General features: G+C 40.4%; 1 pseudogene across 1 annotated transcript; it reads left to right on the top strand.

Moving 5' to 3' along the window:
- The first annotated feature begins 2,856 nt into the window (after window positions 1-2,856).
- Window positions 2,857-3,816, top strand: LOC311212988 (protein BTG1-like; annotated as a pseudogene). The gene is made up of 2 exons (XR_014619367.1): window positions 2,857-2,981; window positions 3,076-3,816. The product of XR_014619367.1 is annotated as a protein BTG1-like (transcript).
- The last annotated feature ends 17,420 nt before the right edge of the window (window positions 3,817-21,236 follow it).

Genomic DNA, 21,236 nt, shown 5'->3' with positions numbered 1-21,236 from the left:
ATATTTCAACAGGTCTTGTTTGTGCTGGAATGCTGTTTACAATTGCTTAATTACATTCACACTGTTTTGTTATAGGAAGCACTGGTATTCTCTAAAACAGCCTATTTATTTAAATGGCTATCGTAACAAGCAGCAAAAAGCTAGTTTCCAAAGATTTAGATATTGATGCATATGGAACCATTTTCTGGCATGGAGATGAAAGTGTAAGAGTCATACAGCTATTGCTTTCTCTTTGTCTTCTTTCTGTGGTTTGCTTAGCTTGAGCTTTCAGTATGAAACTTGCTGTGGAGATCCAGATGTGACTTTGATATCTGCTGCTGGCTGTGGCATCTTTTCATTTTTACAGCAAAACCTTCTTAATCCACCTGAATGCACTGCTTAGTGGACCTAGGTGCTGGACCTAGGTGTCAGACCTCAGTGCAGGAAGCATTGATCTGTGCTAGCAGTGTCGCAACATTTCCTTGTTCTCCTGCAGTGCTTTCAACTACTTTTCACTTGGTTGCTTGTAAGTCCTTTCTACTCTGATTTTTACTTGAGTTTCTTGTGAGTAAGTCAAAACCAGGTCCCTTAGTACCTGTTCTAGCTTTAGTAGAGCCTTGTCTGACCGGGGATTTGTGTGTATATTCGTATGGGCATATGCAGCTTGGAAAGGAGAAGGTGTTTTGTGTACTTAAGCACAGTTTGATACCTTGTCTGAATTTGATAACTCTTAATGCTGTTAACAGTAACGCTGTGTTTATTCTGAATGCTAGTAAGAATTTAATGACTTCAGTATATGCATAATGATGTGTTTGTCCATGTCACCTGGAAATGAGTAGCTGCCTTCTTGTGTTTGTGGCAATACTGCCAGGGTGTCAAAGGTTTGTCAAAGGAGTCACGCAGTGCAGATATGGTAGGGGAATTCTGTATTATCTAAAGGGAGGGGATGTGAATAATGTGGAGAAGTGTTTGAGATAAGTACCTGGCAGAATATGTAGGTTAAATGTAGTCCCAGAGCTGGTCTTACAGTGACAGTAAAACTTTGTTGTGCAGGAATAATTTTCTGCTACAGGAATTTTGTGTAAACCAAAGTAGCATCTTAAATAATGCAAGCTTACTCCTTTTCATGTAACTTGACCAGAAGTAATGATTGTGCCTGCTCAGATGTGGTGGTGTGGCGTAGTCCATGTGCGCCTGGATAATCTTACCAGTGAAGTCGCCAAAACTGGAGACATGGATTTTGTGTTCTGATTCTCAATAAGACAAGTAATTGGATGACTGTTACATCCAGCTACTGGCAAAGATTAATTTTTTGAAATTAATTTCTAAAGTCTGAGTTACTAAAATGCATGCTGGACTTAATTGAAAATGTTTTCTAATAAAATAGTATCTTGATACAGCGCTCTACGCTTCCTCAGGAAAAGAGGTCTTCTAGGGCTAACAGTTGTGAGGGGAAAGAAAAAGGAAGCACAGAAATTCACTGTCTTCCTCGAAGAGATAAAATACCTTTTTTTTTTTTTTTTTTTTTTTTTCCCCTCCTGTATTGGATAAAAATCTCTTTGGCTAGGTTATAAAATGGCATACAAAATTATTTCAAGTCCATAAACCTTGGAGTATATGATGGCTAGATTTTTAAACGATGGCTTTAAAATGTGAAGTCATAAAGTGGGACTATGACTATCCATCCAAAATTCAGGTGCTATAGTTCTGTCACTTGAAGTTCTTGACCCTTCTGTCTTGGTCATGTTGCTCCATATGAAGTAGGGAAGAGCAGGGTCAAGAAGTCTTACTCAGGTGTATAACATCAAGTAAGCAGGAGTAAAGTTAATTTTATTGTTGTCATACTGTTCCAAACACTTTTGTTCAAACCAGATGGGAACTTGCTTTCCTGAAGCAGACTTCCTACAAACAGTAGGTCTGAAGAGGTTCTAATTGTAAACATAGTGAAAATTGCTTGACTGCTTCAACACCTCAGATAGCAGCACCTAGCAGAAATAAACCAGAGGGGGCTCTGTGATTCACCAGTGCTTTAATGAACACATTGTCCTGCTATTGCCAGTGGTAACTGAGCATTTCCCTGGGAGCTCCCCCTATGTGCGATGAGACTCGAGTCTGCTATGAGTTGTTCTCCTGTATTGCTCTTTCCTGGTGCTCCAGCTAGGTGGGTTGGGATTTCTGGATATATCCACAGTGACTTCTGACCCTTAGGTTAAAGGGATGGATGTTTGGAGGCTTGGGGAAACTGGCTGTAAATAACTTCTGTAAATGCGAAATCTGTGTTCAACTGATTGTTAGTAACAACTAAAATACCAGCCAAACCTTTTTCATGCTTCTACTGATGAGTAAGTATCTGGTGAACTTTTGAGCAGCAGTAAAACAAGATCTGCTTATAAAGGTCTGCGGATAAGCCTTCTCCTTAACTACTGTGTATGGCTTTAGCTGCTACTGAGCTAGAGCTGATGTCACGCTCTTAAGCTGACGAGTAAGAGGTGCAAACAATTGAGCTGTGCAGCTGGGGAAACAAGATGCTGTTTAGCTCCCTCACAGGTGAGCTCCCTCTGGCTCTTTGGCAGTGCCTCAGAGAGGAGCGGAGGAGCAGCGTGTGCGCTTCTACCAAGGCCGAATATAAAATGCTCGAGCCGCAGAGCCCGGTGGTGGTGGTGGAGGTGACTTCTAAGGCCGAACCAGCGGAAGGGGCTGCGTTCAAATCCCACCAGAAAGGGAGAGCGGCTGGGGACGGCGCCAACTCCCTCGCCCTCTGCCGCGGGGCGGGGCGGGGGCGGGGCGCGCCTTTGTGACGCGAGCGCGGCGCGGCGCCGCCATTGGCTGGCGGGGCGGGGGCGTGGCGCGGAGGGGCGCGGCGTGGCGCGCCGGCCGGGCGGCCATGTGGACCGAGGTGTGCACGGCGGCGGCGTTCGTCACCCGCCTCCTGCGGGCCGCCGGCGGTATCGGCGAGGAGCGGCTGCGGCGCTTCCGAGAGTGCCTGCAGGAGGCGCTGCGCGGTGAGCCGGGGGGCGGCGGCGGCGGCGGCGGGGGGCCCCGGCCCGGTGGCGGGGCGCGGGGCCGCGGTGACGCTGCTCTTTGTTCCTCCCGCAGAGCGGTACAAGCACCACTGGTTCCCCCTGGCGCCCTCCAAGGGTTCCGGGTACCGCTGCATTAGGATCAACCACAAGATGGACCCCTTGATAGGCGAGGCGGCGGGGATGATTGGGCTGAGCCACGAGAGGCTCTTCCAGCTCCTGCCCAGCGAATTGACTCTTTGGGTCGACCCTTTCGAGGTGTCCTATCGTATAGGTGAAAACGGCTCTATCTGCGTCCTTTACGAAAGTCCCCAGCCGGGGTAGGAGACGACCAAACCGCTGGAGAGTGGGACCAGCCGTAAGGAGCAGCAGATCCAGCCCTTCCAAGAATTACAACATGATGACAGTTTCTAGTTAAGTTCCTGTTCATTGTTCAACGATGTATATATATCCTGGTTTCTGATAAAAGTAGATGCAACAGAGATCTTTTATTCTTTTTTTTATTGGTAGTGGTAGTATTTTCCACCCTATAGTAATTCAAGCTGTAGTAGCACTGCCAAGTTCTTTGTGGCCAAGGGCTAATGTATAAAGCAGCTCTTTAAGCTGCCTGTTACTCTGGATCACGTACTGTAAATGCACTGTGCAGTCAGCTGACTGTTTTACACGTTTATATTTTCAAGGAAGTACTAGCTATTTGCAATAAGAAAGCAATATTGTAGCACTCCTCATGATGAATTTTCGTCAAGATTAGCACTTGGTTTTAAAAAAAACTCAACTTGCAAAGCAATAACACGGGATTAAAAACAAATTTAGCAAGCTGCACATAAATCTTTCCAGTGACTTGTCTGCACAGAGTTTTCTCAGGGTCGTTCAAGTTTGGCTGTAAGGCACAAATAACAAAAAGTAACTTCTATTTTTAACTCTTTCAAAGCATGCATTTATGTCGGGGCTGGGTTTCATCTTTCCCCAACATTTTGATAAAAGGGATTGGGGAAATAGTTATCTTGTTATTTCTTGTTATTGAAGTAGAATAATAAAGATTTGTTCAAACTGCTTTTGACTTCTGTTGTTTTATTTTTGAAACGTTGCTCTGAAAGCTTTCTGTAGCTCTTCCTAATCATTTCAGATACTCTACCTTTAAGAAGGTGAAGCCCTTAATATTCACCCTTATTTCAGATAGCTACAACAATCTTAATTTAAGCTCAGACACAAGGTGTCTGAGTAGAGCTGTGTGGTTTTTCAGTGTGTGCTGTATGAAACTGGAAGCAAAATTGTTTTTCTAACACTCGATCAGTTACATGAATGTTTTTGAGTTCATTGGGAGATGGAGTTAATGTTTAAAACTGCAACTTAAAGCCATGTTGAAAGCTGAAGTCAAACACTAATGATAAGCATCACTTAACTGTTGTGATTTTTCTGGGAAATAAGAAACTGCCATTTCTTGAGTTAGGTTGGATTTCTTCTCATCTTGTCTGTGTCTCTAGTGCCTGTTAGGTACAAATTAGGTAAAATATCAAACGCAGCGGTTTCAATGTAATATCAAAACCTTGTTTCTGGTTTATGTGGAGACTCCAGAATGGGATTTGGTTCCTCAGAGCTGTTCTAAGCCAGAAGCTGTGGCTTGTAAGGCAGCTGTGGAAAACTGCACCGTTGTTCTCTGGTAGCCCAGTGCTCAGTCAGAGCTGGATACTTGATGAAAGAGCTTTGTCTGGTGGTAGTATGTCAGCAAAAAAAATAATATAAAAATCTTTTACCATGTTATTGACATGGTGTAACATACAGTGAAGGGGCAAGTCTGGGCAAACTGGAAAGGGCAGAACTCCAGCCTGCATGAAGATGTTATTTCTTTGTTTGCATTAGAAGCAGCTGTGGCTTATTCACTGCTGTTTGCCTTGATTAGTGTTTGCCTTGTTATTTTGGAGGCAGGCTCATCTAGCAGTCTTTGTTTCATCTGAACAACGTGCATAGTGCCCAATCCTTAGTAGTTAAAACTTGGTGAAGAATAAAAATACAATTGATTTTCTAGTCTGTTACTCCAATAAATGAGTTTCTGGGTTATTTTAAGTAAAAAAAAATGTTTATAATAAAAAAACCAAACTTGCTGCAAGACCTTAAAAGAGTGAAAAATCAATTCTTATGGCATTGTTTTATGTTTTTAGTAACACCTTTTCCTGTGATAGAATTGCCTGTATGGGATATTTATTTAGGACCTCTAAGGGACAAATTTGATGTGTTTGTTGCTAATTGTATGAAGTAACTTTAAATCTACTAAGGAGGAGGTGCCTCCTTTGGATAAGTGTCATTTGCAGGATAACTGGCCTTGCTGTACACAAGATGAGCATAGCTTGGCTGAAAGGATGTAGCACAGCGTTCAGCTGAACAGGGGCTTTTACGGAGCAGTAAGTGTTCAAGGGAGCGGAGTTAGAGGTGAATGAGGACACCGGGCATGGTTTCCAGATAGTGGGTGTGGTTTGACAGACAAGCAGGGCACAGTAGCTGTTTTTGGATGTTCTTTTCTTGTGTGCTGCGTAAGAGCAGAGAAAAGCCTGGGTGAATCCAGCTCTGGTGTACTCTGCTTCTCATTTATTAATCATCCTGCTCCAGCAGCACACACTTGGTACACTGTATAGTAGCTTGTATCTAGCATCCTGTGCCCCACTTGCCAGAACCTTCTCTGGAAATGTGATGCTAACCAATAAAAGGGACGCTTTTGTCTGTGTAATTCAAGTTCAGTTTCATACACTTGTGCTGCAGGTGCAGAGTTCAAGTTACTCTGCAGGTGGAGGAGGCTGGGAGCTTGCAGAAAACTCAGTGGAGCAAACACCTGATCTGCAAGTAAAGAGACCGGACTAGTTTGTGACATCTAGAGCTTCATTCCACTGCTTAAAAAACATGTCCAAGAGCTCTTGGACAGTGCTGTGAGAAACAAAGGCCTTTCTGTGAGAACAGAGCCCTTGGTAGTAAAGGAGGCTGTTGTTGGCAGGAAGAAAGGTGCCATCACTTTTTAAGGAAAAAAACTTGATAAGTAAAGCTAGAAGAAACATTTACACATGCAACAGGATGTGTTTGCCTGTTTCTTAAAAAGATTGCCTTGCTGCAAAGATGCTTATTTAAGCTTTGTCCTTATGAGCTGTGTCGTGGTTTACCACGACAGCTGTAAAACCCATGCAATGCAGAAGGTCCCGTTAGTTTACATACCCTTACCACTTACGTACTGCAGGTCCTATATAGCATGCCCCGATTCATTATTTACAGCTAAAAAAGTAGAGAGGGTTTTAGTTATGGTCTGAAGAGGTCAAGAGATAAGGGTATTGTCTGCTCTCTGTATTTGTTCAAGGCTGTTACAATTAGTGTTAGTTCAAGGAGGGATTTGGCAGGTTTTAAATGTGATCTGTAAACATTGGTGTCCTCATTCCTTTATCCTCAAGATGAAGAAGCCTTTCAGTGTGGCTTCCTGGATGTACTTCATACTGTAATCAAGGTCAGTCGGGTTTTTCTTTTCAGGATTAAAAAGACTAAGCCTTGTAAGTTTGTGTAAATCGTACTCTTCTAACTAGGAATTACACATACGCTTCCTGCAAACTCATTCGTTTCTTTAATATGTGCATGAGTGTGCTCTTAAGGAATGAGTGTAGTGAACCAACCGACCCAAACCTCGTTTCTGACCATTTGCAGCTCTGCCAGCAGTGATGTTACTCTGATTTTCACTTCACTGAGAACACTGAAAAATTAATTCAGATCTAGTACTGCCATAAGCAGAAGATATCACATTTAACAGTTAACCTATTTTTAATTCACTCAGTGCATTTCTTACTGTGTAGTTTTATTTGGTTTAGAATGCCATATTTTAGGTGAAGCGTCTTATAAAAGCCCAAGGAGTCTGTGGTACTGCAATTACACAGAGAATGGAACTGAAGTTTAACAGGATAGCTTTTCTATAAAACAATGATAACTGGGAGTAATGATGCTGTTTTCCTTCTAATTATGCTTCTTGTGAAGTAAACTAATTCTATATTAACTAACCTTTTTTATTTAGTTATTAAAAGTGCTCCAGCTCTCCTGCAGTTATTAGTTATTACGTTTTTAATATTGGGACACCTGCTCTTGAGAAACTTTTTAGTTACTGCAAAACTCATCAGAAATAGGCGTCAGGGTCCCATAGATATCCAAAGCCAGTTCTTAGACATTTTTTCAGGATCTTGTGGTTATGTTTTTCCTTACAAAATTATAAAAGTGATTTTGATGCTGTCTGTTCTAGTTAAAATATATTGGAAGTATTTCATCACCCTTGTGTAGTACAAAGTTACCTGCATTATCAAATACAGATGGAAAATATTTGTTGAATATATGCATGGCTTCAACAGTTTTACTGTCTTCATCATGGTTTAATTACTGATGTACCTAAAAACATTACACTTCAATTACTGATGTACATTAAAAGGTCATTGTGTTTTGCATAGCTGGTTTCTTACCTATTTTAACCACTAATTATTCCTTTCACGTTATTAACTTTCTTCAGATTTTGTTGCTTAATGATAATGCATGTATGGTTTTTCCATTTTGCATTTTTTTCTCTTCATTTGTATGGTAAGAGGTCCAGAACTCTGATCTCATCTTCGTTTCTGCAGTACGTGCTATCAGTGCATCAAATCCATGGTCATGAATTGGGCTTTGTGTGGTTCCTCCAGGCTCGAGCTGATGCATGTTGACGTGGTGTAATGGGAAGATGTGTATTTTGGGGTTGGTAGAGGTTCTTGATTAGTAATGTTGACACCTTCTACTGTCACATTTACTTTTAATAAAAAGTATTTTCTCTTCTGACACCAGAATTGCTGTTGATAGTTTTTATTCTGTGAATAACAGGCTCATTTTCACTGTTGTATTTCAAAGGATTAAACCTATTCCAGTATTATACTAGAAAGCAAATATCACTTGTTAAAGTCATCTCAAATTTTCTACTGAGAAGTAAACTGACAAGGGGAATTTGTAAATTTGGTAACTTCTTGAGGGAGCAATATATTTTAGTCACATTTTCTTTATTATTAAATGTATTTATAAAACACTTCCATAGATGTTCATCTGCTTGGGGGGATCGCCGTGCACTGAGGTTTGTCTGCCCTTTGCAATCAGACTATACATAGATCTTGAGCACATCAGGTAGCAATAAGAATTCAAATTACATTGTGATTCGTGACAAGCTTGTTTTTTATCACTAATTTAAACTATTGGACCCAAGATTATTGATGGTAATATTTGTATAGCCTCATTAGCAGAAGTTACGTGGTATCAGTTGTTCTCCCTAGGGGTTCTTCAAAATCTAAGTACTGTGAAAGATAAATGTTTAGTCATTTATGTTAAGAGCAAACCAGTCCAGAGTCACTGAAAGACAGAATTGCAAATATATAACCTGATAACATAACTTTGCCATACATAATTCAGTTAGAAGAGAAATTACATCACAGAGTTTCTTTAATGTTTCAGACAAACCTCTCAGGCTAAACACATACTAAGCTTAGGGGGGAAAAAAAAAGGTTGTAATCCTGGAGATCTGCCCAGAATGCAAGTTTGTCTTTGAAACATGTTTTTTGAGGGGGGAAAAAATGTATAAACATAAACAGTCTTTGTAGATGCTATGGTGAAGCAGCTTTGAATATTAGCTTTCAAAAGCATAAACCATTAACTTTGTGTAGCTTGGTAGTAACAAGTACAGTCAGCATCATAATGTAGGTCTTACTAGGGAGCTTTCCTGACTCCAGTCTGACTTTTGGGATGATTGTCTACTACACAGTGGAAGAATGAACAAGCAAGGAAACTAAGTTGAGTTGTCCCAGAAAATATTTAACTTGTCGGAAGACAGCCTGGGTTGTTCTGTTAGTTCCAGGTAGTCGGGCAATACTGCACAGAAGCAGGTTCGTTATATCCTCAAACAACTAAACCTCAGTCTCTGTGGTGTGCCAGCACTGAGCACTCTTCCCTCCTGCCATTAAGGAGGAAAGGGACTTGCCAATTATTTATAAATTCTTACAAATATTCATGAATACTTAGAAATTATTTGTTATTGCAAGACTTCAGCTTTACTTTGTATGCTAAATATGGGTAAGTAAAATACTGAGTACTCTCACTGTACATCATTTTTGTACGCATTTTAGTAAGCTTTAGATCAATATGAAATGAACATGCAAGCTATGCTTCGCACCACTCCTCTGCATGTTACTTGTACAGCATCACTAGCATCAAAGCAAGGTTGTGTGAATGCTTCTGTTGCAAATGTGTGCCCCGAGGGTTAGATTTGCAAAAAAAGGCATCTGTAAGAGTGAAGAAGTATAAAATTTGTATTGTCTTACACTTTTTGATATTCTTCAAACAGATTGCAGCAGCAACCTTCAACTTTTTTTACTCTGTGAGTTAGGGTTATCCTGGGGTTTGGAGGCAGACGGCGTATTTCAAAGCTGCAGAAGTATAAATGAGAATGGAACTGTTTGAACATGTACAATGCAATAAAACCTCATTTAGTGCTCAAAATAATGTGTTACTGATCTGGCTTCTTTCTTCTGGGGATATGGTGCTTTTCTTTGGGGGTACCAGAGGTTATCACATGCATTTCTCACTTCACTGCATGTTGAAGGTGGTTGCAAGAGGGTTTGGTCAAAGTTTTTTTTTTCTAGTATTCTGGGGGGGGGGGGGGAGGTACAAATGGAGAGGGACATCATATCCTTTCTGCCCCAGAATGAAATGGGCTGACCCTATAACCAAAGGCATTGAATAGACCTCAGTCAACAGTAATTAAGCACATTCAATGGTAATTAAATATGTACTTGGACTTAGTAGTGCTGGACATTTAATGTGGAATAAAGAATTTTGATGGAATTTTTTTGAACACGTTCTTAAACCACATTTATGGAGTATTTTTGAATAACCAGTATTTTCACAAAATTTTGGCTAGTATCTGCCAGTCTTCATATTTTGTTGATGACTCGTTGCTGCACATCGAGAGAGTTTCTTCTTTCATAGAAGTCAATGTGATTGCTCCCATATTTAACACAAAGTATTTTGGCTGTGGCCTAACTGTTTCGCGCATTTGCGGTGTTTAACTGAGGCCTGTGTACGAGCTTCAGGGAGCTGTCTTTAATTTCTAAAGCATCAATCGAAGATTTAATTGAAGCTGAAGCCTGCAAGTCACTTGCAGGTGACTGTCTGCAAGTCACTTCAGCAAAGAAGAGAATTTGTTTAAGCTTTGTCACAATCGTCTGTTTTTACAATCTCAGTGTTATATTCAGGAAAAGCTGCCTGTATTTTCTAAAATAGGTATTTAGCTGTTTTCCCGTAGGCCTTCAACATTCATTCTCTCTAAATGTGATCTAAAATACCGATGACTGAACTCTTCATGGAATGAAAACTGGAAGCCTGGAATCAATAGGCTGCATTTAACTTCAAACTTTTGATCTGTGATCCAGCGATCCTGTGTATATCTTTCAATTTACCTGACTAGAAATCCTAAGTAAAGCACATACAAGACTGATTTTTTTCTTCCTTCTTCTGGTGTCTCTGTCCTCTATGTTAAATATATACATATATATATACATATATATATTTTTTTTAAAAGTGAAAGTTGCTAACCCTCTATAACAGCAGGAAATGAAAAGAGATTAATGCTGGTTCATTGGCAGGTGCTGTGTCTGGACAACGACCCTAAGAACTAGAATAGCAAGAGTGATGCATTAAAAAGGGAAAGTTAATCCAGAGGTGGAGACATTGTTTTTTGTTTTTTTTTCTAGACTATGGCAGCTCTTTCATTTTCATACCAGACTGGGGAGTGTAACAGCATGCCTCAAGGTTTCTTTTGCATGCTGTTCCTAACTGCTGTAATGCCTTTAAATGACCTGGAAGTTACTCTTAAGGAGTGAGATCTGGTCCTTTATTACTTCACAAGGATCCATAATTGAGAATATTGAGATCTGGTATCAGCTTTGTTAACTAAGTGAGGAGAAACAATGATGGCTTTGAAAAAAGCTGCCCCGTAACTTTAGCCTTCTAGAATCCTGTCTAATAAGCTATACACACTTTTTACTCTACCTCCTGCTAATGTTTTATAGAATTTCTGCAGGTTTCTTTACAATAGTCATTTTCTCCCGGGATTACTTCAGAAAATTCAGTCTTCAGAAATATTGAAGATGTGTTTATCTCAAGATTTTCAGTGGGGAGCAATACTGAATGGTTGCTGTTTTTGTAATACATGTCCTGGTGGGGTTCACCGCCTGTAAACTACTTATTTAACATGGCTGTGATGAATTATGTTACTTCCACTGCTTCAAACGCCTAACTAAACATATTAAAGCTGGGATTCCCTTTTCAGCAACAGCACCAAAGCCTACATCTGCAGCTATTCTTAGGCTTACCTAAAACCCCCAGGGAAGTTGGAAGCCCTAAAATAGGTTCTTTGATTTTTATTTTTTTTTTTTTTAGCGTGAAAAAAGTTTGGAATAGAATTGACTCCTCTGAGCCTTATGCTTAATTTCCAACTTTTGAACTCTTTACCCCAGGTATGTTTAAATCTTCGGTTGCCATTTGATGCTTTTGTGTGTACCTTCCCCCCCCCAATCTCAAGTGTTGTTTTCATGTCTGTATTCACAAGGCTGTGGGCTTGCTAGTATTTTTCTTTCCCGTCTTGCTGTGTCACGTCCATGATGGCTTTTATCATGTCCTACCAACACTTTTCAGTAACTATTGAATGTTTTCCCTGGGGAATGGTAGGTCTATCATCTACAGAGATTATTATATAGAATGTGTAAGGAGTTCTTTGTGGGCTGGCATCGTTTGTTCTGATAAATGTTTTGCTATGCTGTAAAAAAAAAATAAATATATATATATATAGAAAAACCTGCATACAAAATCTAAAGGTGTTTGCCCCCTTTAAAGGAAGAGAAAGCAGCACTTGCTTTTAATGATTGTCTTAAACAATCTTTGTTCAGCCTTGATGCTTTGTTACAGAGCTATTGTGTGCACCTTTGTGTCGACTTCTTGGAAGAGGGTCCAAAGAGGGTTATTCCATGATATTGTATGTAATCCACTTGGTGCCTTTGTGGACATCTCCATATAAAAGGAAGAATAAAGCAGTATATTGATGTTCTTTCACATAATTACATACTCTCCCCATTCATATGATGGGAGCCCTATGGATGTTTTCAGCTAACAGATTCATCAGTAACGCTGCTTTTACTGTAGACACGGTGTTGGAAATGATTGCTTTAGGAAACTGGCAGCAGCAGAAGGGTCACTTCTACCAAAATAAAGATTGTATTTTATGCTGGCAGTAATACAGGAGTATGCCTGAAAATCTGAGAGCAAGGAAGGGCAATTAGCATTATATCATGCACTGTGGTCTAAAAGAGCAGTATGGTGTTTGTGGAAGTTTGCTGTCACTTCTCCTTACGCCTAATACGTACGTTGATGTGCCTGTTTGTTTGTAGGAATGGTAGATCAACTTTTTCTATTGATAACTTTCCATATAACTTCTGAGGACTTCCTGCTTTGGAAGACTGTTTTTGGAAGTCTGTTTTTTGTCTATCATGGGGGTAGGAAAGTCAAACCATAGGCAGGAAAAGCAGCTTTTATTTATTTTTTAATAAACATTTAGAATGGAAATGTTCCCTTTATCCATGGTCACTTGGCTAGAGAAAGAACGGATATTTAATGGATATTTACTGCAGCAAAGCAGACTGAAATTAGTCATCAGCTCAGCATAGCTGTGCACTGGAAGGTATTTCCCAGAATATCCATCAATGAGTTTTTTTGAGGAACAGATGAAGCAAATACCTGTCAGCTGGTCCCAGCTAGGGTCAGAGAAAGGGATTCTCCTTCCCCTTTCCTCTGATTTCTCTTGCAGATGTAAATGTTTGGTTTTGCAGGTGATAACCTAGACAAACTACAGACAAAACTTGTTTTAAACTTAACTTCCGCATTAAGTAAGCTGTTATTTTGTTGCCTGTCTGGTTTGGTGTAAAGAATACTGGACTTGAATGGCTGCATTTATAGGTAGAGAATGCCTCTTGAAGCATCTGAAAAGAGGTGGGATGGAGCAAATGGATATAAAAGGTTTGTTTTGGTGTAATTGGAAGAGAAAAGAACGATGTCAGTAAAGAGCAGAAGAGAATTGCATCTCAGTAAGGGGTCTTAACTTTCTGCTCTCCGCTTTCTCTACTACCTTAGAAGGAGCTGCTATTCTGCTGATGCTTCAGACCATCACGGGGCAGTAAAAGTGGTAGGTTGTGTGCTCCTAGGTGGCAGCAGGTCCCTGTCCCAAGAGCCATGGCTTAACAGAGATGCAAAGCCTCTTCTTGGAAGCAGGGAAGCACCTAAATTGCTTGTCCTGAAGAGCGGTTCTTTGGTTCATCTTTGCTCTGTCATGGGGATAGATTGAATGAGCAGAATTGAATGAAACAATCCTGTTTTATGGATTGAACAGGCACTGAAATGGGGAAGACATTTGACAGCAGGTTTATTAAGCCATTTTCCGTGAAAGCTCTGGAAACGCCTGTTCTTCTAATAGTAACTTAGGTGCTACTGTTCAAGCAATGATCCTTGGAATATCCTTCAATTTGATCTCTGGCTTAGATTTCTGTATTGTATTAGACTATTCCATATTGAATTATGAAGAACATGCTTTGGGAGATAATGAAGGACAACGGTCACAAAGGGAAGGATGGAAAACGATTCACAATTTTTTCTTCCATTAAAGCAAGCCTTTATTTTGCTATGCATGTCATTTACTGTAATGTATTTGTATTCTTATTTATTAAATGTGCCAGGAATTCTATATTCAGAAAAATAACTAAAAGCCACAGCATGCTTTCGCAAATACAGTATTGCAAGTAGAATACTCCAGCAGAAGTAAAAATGTTCGTATCTCACTGGTCATTAAGTAAGCCATCTTTGTGAGATGAAGCATCACTTCTAAAATCCATTCTTAGGAAAGTGATGGCATGTAAGCAGAAATATTTGGCATTTGGTTGGAACATGGGGTTGTCCCTCTGGAAAAGGATGCCCTACAGAAAGAGTTAAATGTGGCAAAATGATGCTCAGAGAGGGGCAGTGGGTATAGAGACAGGAGTAAAACTGACCAGGAGGTTCAGACTCTTCTCTAAATTCAGCAGGGCCCTTGGGAAATGTTCACAAACTGAATACTGGGTGTGTGATTTGAGGGAAAGCTAGAAGCTGAGAGGGCAAGATCATACCTTTGTCCTCTGCCTTTGGTCCTTGAGGGGTCCTTGTATGAGGATATTCCACTAAAACATTGTTAAACCTCTCTGAGATGCTGCGATGTCCAAGAGGGTTAACGTACACGCAGCTCCTATGGCTACACAGAGCACAGGTAAATGCTGGTTATGCTGTGTTGTTATTTTATCTATTTTTTTTCCCTTGAATAATTGCTTGAGTCGCTTGTGGTGGCTGTATTTTGGCAGGTAATACAGGTTATTCCTGAAATCGTATTTTTTTTTTCCCCACTGGATCAATATGGATCTAGTCTCTTGAAAAATCTCCTGTAAAGCCTCTTTATACAACTCTATCTAATTATTGCAGTGCCCTTGATAAAGAGTTAGCCACGGTATGGCTTTTCTCACCATAATTAATGGCCTTCTAGGACTAATCTCTGAAATGCAATTTGCGTGCGAAAATAACAGTTCAGGCTTATGGGCTTTGATATTTTGTGCATTCCTTGTTCTCTTTTATTTGCTTCTGTTTCCTTTTCTTGCAGTTTGAGTGCATCTTCATAAGTACCATCTGCTTGCTCGTTCCTATTGAAGTTTGTTTCTGTCTACTTTTAACCTCTTCCTATGCATCTCTGTCTGAGCTCTCCCATCTGAGCACAGACATTAAAATAGCACGGCCTGACTTTCTGAAGTGTTCAGTGAATGCAAAGCCTTCTGCTTTGGATGGGACCTGGAACCGATCAGTCCTTCGAAAATGAGATCAGTCCTGTTTAAAGGAGGTATGGAGCTGGGATGCTGAGGTAAGGTAAGTAACTTTAGTGACCCGTGTACTTTAAAATCCTTCCTGCAATCAGGATAATGAACTAATGGCAGACATTAAAGCTTTAACTTCGGCAAAATCAAATGATTCATTTGGAAATACTATTAACTTTAGACCAGTTGGGACCAGTGACATAACGTGGCTTGATGAAGAGACCCCAGGAGGATTGGTTCAGTCCTTACGTGTGGCAATCCCCTGGCTCGGCGGTGAGCACGCCTGTGCATAAGACATAGCAGTGTCTTATGTCTTACGGCCCCAATGTGGCTGCTCACAGCTGCACCTCGTCAGCCTCATCTGTAGATCCAAGGTCACTGAGAAGCACGAGGGCTGGGAAGGGCTTATAGGGAAGATGGGGAGGGGATGTCTGAGGAGTGCGTGCAGCTATATGGCTGGTTTTCAATGGATTTTGTAAGAAAACTGGGACTGAAGTCGGTCATTCAGAAATTATCTCATTTCAACATTAAAATTATGTACATACCTTAGCAGAAGCTTAAAATTTAATATAATTGAGACTAAAAAGGCAGCAAAAGATGTATCCTTAGCTTCATGGTGGTGAAGTTATCCTGTGCTAGTTGCTGCTGTCCTATGATTTTTTCAGTGTACAGGCTTCTTAATAAAAAGTGCTGTTACGTCTAACCTTCAATGAGATAAATCAGAATATTCTTTCTCTCAGTTTTTGAAATTAACTTAACAGCAGCAAAGGTCTCTATCAAGCACTTGTCTGAAGCAAGTAGTCCCATGGAAGATCTGATCAGGACCATCACGATATTCCAGCAAAATCCCAAGACACACAGCAGAACTAAATAAAGGGAGATGTTGAGCAATCTCACCTTCAGATTTGTCTGTCTACAAGTAAACAGGAGGTAGAAAGCAGACCCAGAGCTTCTCCTTTTAATTGATCATCTGAGATGTCCCCAGCCATATGAGGAGTGTGGGCAGACTTTTTTTTTTTGCTGCTGCTCTGTTACACAGTGCAACAACAACAACAAAAGGTGACTTTGAGGCATGGGAAGTACAAGGGGGAGGAGTGCTAGGCTTTGTGTAGGCACCTGGCTGTATCTCCCTGAACCAGCAGATGAGGCTGTTTCCCATTGCTTTTTGCACCACTGCAAAACCCTAGAAAAGCAGTTGAACAAAATATTGATAATTGAGTCCTTACGGAAGAACGATTGGAATCTTTCATTTTTATTGGCAGTGCTGCTTTTCTTCCTCCACAACCAGAAGTACTGGAGGTCAAGCGAATGGCTCCTACTTCCTTGTTGCTGTGCAGAGTAAGAAATTGGAAATATGTTTGATAAACACGAGCGGCTACTGTACCACCTTGTGAGCAGTGCTTCTGAGGCTGGCCTGGCTGCTACTGACGGATTTCCTTACTGCTCCTGGGGTCTCATGAATCAAGTAACAGGATTTTTTTCTTAGTTTTTGTTACTTTGCTTGCTTTTGTCAGATTATCTCCTCTTTCCAGATGATTATTTCTGGCTGGAGAACAATTCTCACCACTGAAGTGCTTCTGCTCTGTTTCTTTTTGGCTGGCTAGCAGAATCACTCTAACACTTTACAAGTAACTTTCTGATAGCTGTCAGTATAACTTTCACCAATCTCCCTAGTTAAATTAGAATTAAGTCTACTCTAAATATGCTTTCGTGTCTCTTCTCTGCACTCTTAATGTCTCAAAATGAAATAGCTTCAAAATCAACCACTAAGTGGAAATATTTTTGGAATTTGTACATCCATACTACGTTGACTGGTGCCTTCCAAGGTACCAAGCCTTGCATGAGAAGGGGCTTCACTGTTCTTTGGGCCTGTTTCTGTTTAAGTGTAAACTTTTTAGAAGATCATATATTTTGGGGTATTCCTTTTCTTGTCACGGTTAGGAAGAGCTCTTAGGTTTGAGAGTATCTTAGGTTTACTTTTTGTCTAGAAACTTGTGGGAAAGATGTGAGATGCACCCTTACTATTCACTTTTGTTCCAAGGGAAATACTTTCATATCCATTGCAGTTCTTATTTTTATTGTTTTACACTTGCTTTTGCCAAGCATTTCATCAGAAAGATTTCCTAATCACTTGATAAATACCCACTTCATTGCACTTAAAGGTAACAATCTACAGTTCTCTTAGCAATTGCTATTTTAAATCAATAAAGCATTTAAGTAGAACGTGCTGTCGCTGATACTGTGATAACACAGGTCCAGAACAGGTAGGTCTGGCAATAAAGGGATGGCAGAAGCCTTTTTTTTCCTGGGGAGGCGGAGCACTGCAAATGGCAGCTCGTGGACTGCCTGAGTGATGTGGTTTGTGCTCCCAAGGCAGGTGATGTGCTCCCTGCTCGTTTTCAGAGCACACCCAGAAATCTGCTCATTCTGTGCTTTCCCCCCTGCTCTTTCCTTGAAATTTCCCCCCCCCCACCCCCCCCCAAATCACCTCGCTGGGAGGCTCTGCAGTGTGGCCGAAAGTCCAGTTTCATCATCAGCTTAATCAGGTCTAACAAATGGCTAATCCTGCACTTGCCACCACTTTTGGTTGCGTTCCCATTGCTGCTTAATGAGAGCTGGAGGGTTTATGTGGCTGTGCAGTGGCATAGCGGTTTGCTGAGTGAACTAAAACGTTATAATAAGAAAAAAGCAATCTGAGACAATCTGACCATTCGTTGGATGAATCATTTGCTCTGCCTTGCCATATGGGTGTAAAAGGACTAAGAACAATGCAAAGAGGGGACAGCAATGTATGTCCAGATTGGGGGGGGCGAAGCATTTGTCTTAGGTGCTGCTGTGTGAATACAGCGATCGCTCCACCAGTCAATAACACTCTGGTACCTGTGAAGCTGAGGCATTGTCTTTTGAAGTATTTGGCTGTGTCAGGGTAACACAGGATTCATCAATAAAAAAAACTGCATCACGGTCCTTCTGTGCCATCTCTTGGTATTGTCACACAGCTTGGCATTGTGGGGTACAAGCTGAAATGTAAGGTGGGACCAGTTTATGTCAACGTGTAGTTAATCTTCTGGAGACCTTGTACTTCGTGAACCAGGAGTTCAACCTGGGGAGGTTTTGAGGTTTTTCACAAAAGGGCATAGCTGCACAGTAGCGCTGGAGCTAAAAACTAGGTAAGTCAGTGTATTCCCTTGCCTATTTAAAGATGGTCATACAGGACTTGCACCAAAAAAAAAAAATAAAAATTAATATGTCCTTTCCTTTAACCACTGCCAGGCCCAAGGGCTAAGCACAAGAGGTTGTGCAGGTGATGTCAGCCCATGGGGTGCTGCCCAGGGGCAGTCGCATGTTGCACAAGGATGTCTGATGGGTGCTGATAGTTTGACACACAGCACCTGCCCTAAGAAGTGTTGCTCTGTCACAAAAGCATCAAAAACTCATACTTACGCACAGCTCTGGTAGTTGGCTTTTACCTCTTCCTGTAAGGAACATTTTGTCTTCCAGTTGCAGGTATGTCACTTCATACCAGGCGAGACCTAAAAGCTCTTTATCCCTTCATCTTTCCTTCCTTGCCCTCAGGATTAAATGCTGTAAGAGCAGACTGTAAGGAGGTGCTTAGATGGGATTGGTCGTGTTCCATTCTGATTTAATACCTTATCAAAGCTACTAGGGTTTCACCATAATGTTCTGCTTAAAGGCCTCCTGCAGTTTCTAGTTAATCTCCTTCTCCGTTTATTTTCTCTTACTCATCCAAAAAATTCACCATGATGTATATCCATTCCCCTATCCTAGCTCATTTGTAATGTTTTGTTGATGTCTTCTTTTAATTTTTTCCCCCTCTCAGTGAACACACAGGACTTTTATCCATGGAAAACAGTGTTAGGGATCTTGCCTGTATATAAAAATCTCAACTGTTCTGACAACTCGTCTGCATTTTATATACTATATAGAGAAGAAATGAATCTGTGCTCTGGATCTTTAACTTCATTTCCTCCTTCACCAGCCCCTAGCAATGTAACCTCGCAGTAGTTATGCCTGTTGACTCACAGCTGCAGATACTGCTGGCTGGGTAAGTGTGTGCAAGCTCTTGTTGATTAACAATGTCTATGTTGTTGACCTTGTCGCCTTTTCTTGCTACATACTTATTCCCAAAGCCATCAACTTCCTTAGCGAGTAAAATAAAATATTTCTTATGGTTGGAAGTACCAGGTATGATTTCTAAATAAATAAATATAAAAACACAACACCAAACACCTCCCACCCATCAAACTACACGTTAGTCACCTTTATTCCCCCCTGCTTTGGGTCAATGCCGCTCAGATTGTGAGATGGTGAAATGACAACTGAAGCATGAGGTTTTCTGGATTTCTGGTGTATGCATGAAATTACGTAGATCAATCATGGATTCAAGAGATAAATAAGGCATGGAGACTATGCAGCAGCATAATCCAGATAAAAAAGGTAAAGCTTTAGAACTGTAATGAGGTGTAAGTTCCATCAGTATGCGCCATTATGGATGGCTTGAGTGTAATGTAAAACTGTCAGGTAACCTTCATTAAACATAATTGCATCTTTTGAATTAATTTTAATTTAAGAAAAAGAATTTTAGTGTTACTTTTATTCAACTTCCTTGGACTTTGTCTGGAATTTTTGATTTTTAAATAATTTCTTCAGGCAGATGTTTCTTGGTCGCAGGATAGGATCTTCTGTGTCATGTTTATCCTTTTTCAAAAATAACAGGATAATCTTTTTACAGAATTCTTTCTTTTTGGTGACCTGCAGAACCAAGATGCAACTTACAACAAAAATCCTTCTCATAAGCTTACAAGACATTTATGTTATTGGCATCTGACTTTATTATGAGTCTCAGTAATGCTGTTTTTCCTGATACCTGGATTTAATGAACTTTGCTTAGCCATCAGAATATTAATGCAAAACACTTGCCTGCTTTTGTTTTAGCCTCAGACTAAATAAGACCATTTTTAACTATTTAATTCTTATTCCTTGGTAAATTGACAAGGTATATAAAAGACTGCATGTGTGCGAGTCCCACGCTGGTAATTCTGTGGCATGACTGGGGAAAGGACGTGACAAAAGCTGAGAGCTGAAGTCTGCTGGTGGGAGAGAAGTCATGTTGTGGTGGGCTGAGAAAGATCTGTGTACCGGGGATAATCCAGGAGAGCTGAGATCAATAAACTAAAGATGTGAAGTTGGTGGTTAGTTCCATAGTTTAAATCAAATTTAAACAAAAACATACCACTACAAGCATGGGATGATAGACAATAAACTGGGAAGAAAATTTACATTAGCTAATGTATTGTTTGCCTTTACATAAAGAGTCAGGAAGGCTGTCTTCTCCTAGCTGCAAATGTTTGACTAGCTTTACATGATAGTATTTTATTAGCTTATAAGAATGTCGTATGATCAGTGTTCTTGTATTTTATTTTGTAGGAAAGTCTTTTATTTATCTTGCATTGAGACTATTTGCACATTTGACTATTTGCACAGTGACCTCAGTATACTGAGTATAATGAGTATACTGAGGTCACTGATTTAAAGGCTGTATTTAAGGTTAGTGTTTTTTGTATCCCTGACAGTGTAGAGACCTAGGAAAGAAGAACTGTGACACACAGCTCAAGAGAGCCACCTGGTACAGTTGTAGAATCCGGAAAATGGAAATGTATTCTTAAGCCTGTGGTGTTATCCTGATGCTTTCAAACACCATCAAAAAGAAAAAGGTGAGGGGATTAAGGGAAGCTGCAGAACTGGAGGTATGATTACCCTACACAATCCTGATGCAGTTTTAACATAGCTTATTTACATACTAAAATACCACAAGCACCTGATTATCTACTGAGATCCTCAGATGGATTTTGAAGCTCACTGAGCTCTGTGCTAGTCCCCAAGGTAGCTAATTAAGACTAATCCAGGTATGTCTACGCAAGCTGTACTTATACCGCAAGACTATGCTGGAGGAATTCCAGTTAAGTAACACTTTAACATCATTAACAGCACAGAAGCCTAAGATACTTAAGTTTGTGTGTGTTGTAGATAGTATCTAAAATAAGTAACACTTAAAAGCTGATAACGTAGAGAGAAATATGTTATTGAATTTTTGTCCCTCTAATTTCAAAGTTTCACCAATGAATTTTCAGAACCCCCCTGCAATGTAGCAAAGTGGTAATTGTGTGCCATGAGATGTGGGAGGAAGAGGTGAAGTCACTTGCTGGAGACAGTGATTGCATTAAAGCTTACGTGTTTTCTGTTTTTTTTGTTTTAC

The sequence above is a fragment of the Netta rufina genome, assembly GCF_964035555.1.
Source record: "Netta rufina genome assembly, chromosome: 10".
In the NCBI taxonomy this organism is placed as follows: Eukaryota; Metazoa; Chordata; class Aves; order Anseriformes; family Anatidae; genus Netta; species Netta rufina.
This window is presented reverse-complemented; position numbering and strand designations above follow the sequence as displayed.